At 35.6% G+C, this 3,539-nt stretch overlaps 1 pseudogene; it reads right to left on the bottom strand.

The window, feature by feature from the left end:
* Positions 1-1,330: 1,330 nt before the first annotated feature.
* Positions 1,331-1,947, bottom strand: LOC122212814 (annotated as a pseudogene).
* Positions 1,948-3,539: the final 1,592 nt, after the last annotated feature.

The raw sequence follows: 3,539 nt of genomic DNA, 5'->3' as shown, positions 1-3,539 counted from the left end.
TGATCTGATATGCATATACATTGTGAAAGCAATCCCATCATCTAGTTAATTAACCCATCCATCATCTCACATGGTTCTTTCTGATACAAAATTTAAGTTCTACTCTCATCAAATTTCAATTTTACAATACAGTGTTATCAATGATAGTCACCAAGTTTCACATTAGTCTCAGACCTTATAGTTGAAAGTTTGCACCTTTTTACCAGCCGCTCCCTATTTCCCCACACACACTATCCCAGCAATTTTCTACTCCTTCTTTCCCCCATGTTACGTATATATTTTTTATTTTTTTTTTTAATTTAAATACAAGTTAGTTAACGTATAGTGCAGTATTGGTTTCAGGAGTACAATTTAGTGATTCATCACTTACATATGATGCCTGGTATTCATCCCAAGTGCCCTCCTTAATGCCTATCACTCAGCCATTTCCCACCCACCTCTTTTCCAGAAACCCTATGTGTTCTCTGTATTAAAGAGTCTCTTATTAGCCAAAGCATAAGAGACTCTTAAAAACTGAGAACAAACTGAGGGCTGATGGGGGGTGGGAGGAAGGGGAGGGTGGGTGATGGGTATTGAGGAGGGCACCTTTTGGGATGAGCATTGGGTGTTGTATGGAAACCAATTTGACAATAAATTTCAAAAAAAAATAAAAATAAAAAAAAGTCTCCTATGGTTTGCCACCCTCTCTGTTTTTACATTATTTTCCCTTTCCTAACTTATACCCATCTGTTTTGTTTCTTAAATTCCACATATGAGTGAAATTATATATTTGTCCTTCTCAGACTGACTTATTTTTCTTAGCAGAACACACTTTAATTCCATCCACGTTTTCACAAATGGCAAGATTTCATTTGTTTTGATCAACATGTGGTATTCCGGGGTATAGACAGCATATTTTCTTTATCCATTCATCAGTGATAGATATTTGGGGTCTTTTCATAACTTGGCTATTGTTGATTGCACTGCTATAAACATTGGAGCGCATGTGCCCATTGGAATCAGCATTTTGATATCCTTTAGAGAAATATGAGCTTCCTAATAGTATACTTCAAGAGGAAAGAAAAGGTATCTTGTAGAAAGGTCTAAGAATCAAAATGAATGGGTAAGTTCCACTGTATGGTAATAGAACGTAATGGTGGACATGGGACTAAAAGAACTATATCATCATTGGCAATATTGGTTTTAAGAGTATTCAAATATAATTAAAGGTGTTATTTTGTTATTTCACACATTTTTTTAATGGGTAAAAAAAAAAAGTATCCAGTTTTTTGTTTGTTTGTTTGTTTGTTTGTTTTTTGCAGCGTTAACTTTTTAAAAATGGATGACATTTTCATTGGAGAATATTAGTTATTCTTGTATCAGAGATGATTAGCACCGAAGGGCTGACAGTGGCATAGACATTGACCACAAGCTTCTGGATACCCAAGATGACTGAGTTATTCACCCAAAACAGTATTGCCAATGATGACATAATAAGGTTCATCCAGTACATGACCGCGAAGAAACTCACCAGCAGCATAATTGTGTGTGTGTGTGTGTGTGTGTGTGTGTGTATGTGTGTGGCTCTTTTCTCTGGGGAGACTCTTGTGGAGAAGTTGGTGATATGAAGGTGCTGGGACCGTCTATGAGGCTTGAACAAGAGAATTACCATGTATGCACTTGAACGAAGCATGATCCCTATAAAGGTGATATCACAAGATGTTTTCAGGTGGAAAACAGTTCATGAATAATAGATTTCATGGGGGAGAGTGAGCAAAGTTTGCTGAGAGACAGCAGTTGTGTCTGGTTCACATTGGAAGAAGCCATAGTGTAGAAGATCAGGTAACTACTGCAAGACAAACTGTGGCACCATGAGAAGACAAAAATATAGATCACATAATTTGTGAATTTATGTTTAAAACAGGACAAACAGGAGGTGCTAGGGCTGATGGTGATGGCTTGACTCATGGTCAGTAAGTAGGTAGTATAGATGGAGAGACTCCTCCTCACCCTGTACATGTAGAAAAATACCTTAGATTTGAGGTCATTCTGAGAAAACAGTGAGTTAAACAGGTCTGGATACAACAATCACAGTATCATGAGGAGCATCATTATTTGGACAAGGGGTAAGTGACATGTGATCAGGTCAGTAGGCTTAGGTCTGCGATTCAGAAGTGTGAAGATGTGGAAGAAAATGAGAAAAAAGTTGGCTGAAAGTCCAATGCCAGCTTGAAAAAAAAACCACATTATTTAATGGTAAAAATAAGGGAACAGAGATTGTCTTAATGACATAAGTAATAAATGTTTTGTATATCTGGGAAAAAAATAAACTACTTATCACCAATGTTCTTTCTTCAGGAGTCAAAATCCTCACAGCCATTAGGGTTTTCACCTCATTATTTTTAGTAATTGCCTCAGCAATATTTTCTAGACCAAATGACTTTAGTATATATCAAACACCAACACACTCACAGTCATGCCTACATAAGGTTTCCATTATGAATATTCCTATTGTACCCGAGTCCTCCTCTTTGCAAAACATTTTTCTTGTTTTATGTTAACTTACTTTTTAGCACCCATGACAGTGATGTGCATATAAAATCCAAAAAAAAGATAGTTATAAGGAAAACTGATTTTTTTTTACAAATAAGAAAGACTAATCTAAGCAAATAATGAGAAAAAAAGTAATTTCCAAATTGAGTTTTTGTCTCATTGCATCACTTTGATATTTTCTAATTTTCTTATTCTCCCAAGTTTGTGGTCCATTGTGATTATATGTGACATATTTTAACAATCCCATATATTTCTGTATTTTACTTTATTTATTTTAAATTTTTTAATGTTTGTTTATTTTAGCGAGAGAGATAGATTGAGCATGGGAGGGGCAGAGAGAGAGTGAGAGAGAGAGAGAGAGAGAGAGAGAGAGACAGAACCTGAAGCAGTCTCCAGGTACCAAGCTGGGAGCACAGAGCCCGATGTGGGGTTTGAACCCACGAACCATGAGATCGTGACCTGAGCTGAAGTCAGCCGCTTAACTGACTGAGCGACCCAGCCTCCCATAATTTCTGTATTTTAAACAAGGATATTAGTAATCTTGCCAGCCTCCATAAAATTATATTCCATTTTCCATTAAATCCAAAATATTTCCAGGTTCTGGCGATAAAGACACAAAAATAGTTGTGGGAAAAGATTATTCTCCTTAACTCAAACCGTATCAAAATTATCTTCCCACAACTACAAATTGATTCTCTCCCCGTTTAATTTCCATTCCCGAGGTCTCTAATGTAAATTATTTTCATCTCAGGAGTTAAATGCTAGCCCAACTATCAATTATCAAAAGGATAAAAACAACATTTATCTATTGTGTTACACTCATGAAGTTGCATAGAAATAACTATGTATTAATTCCTTTTTTTGAAACTTTACTTAATATAGGTCTATATCCATATGCCTTGAAAAATACCTAGGGTATCAAGAGTAAAATATTTCCTCTAAAGGTTATCAAAATATCTCAAATCATAATTTTTACAAAGTTTGTTACTGAATAATTTTGCACCTAA

This window comes from Panthera leo (genome assembly GCF_018350215.1).
Source record: "Panthera leo isolate Ple1 chromosome F3 unlocalized genomic scaffold, P.leo_Ple1_pat1.1 chrF3_random_Un_scaffold_30, whole genome shotgun sequence".
NCBI classification, from domain to species: domain Eukaryota; kingdom Metazoa; phylum Chordata; class Mammalia; order Carnivora; family Felidae; genus Panthera; species Panthera leo.
The sequence above is the reverse complement of the archived record's forward strand: the minus strand, read 5'-3'. Positions and strand labels throughout refer to the sequence as shown.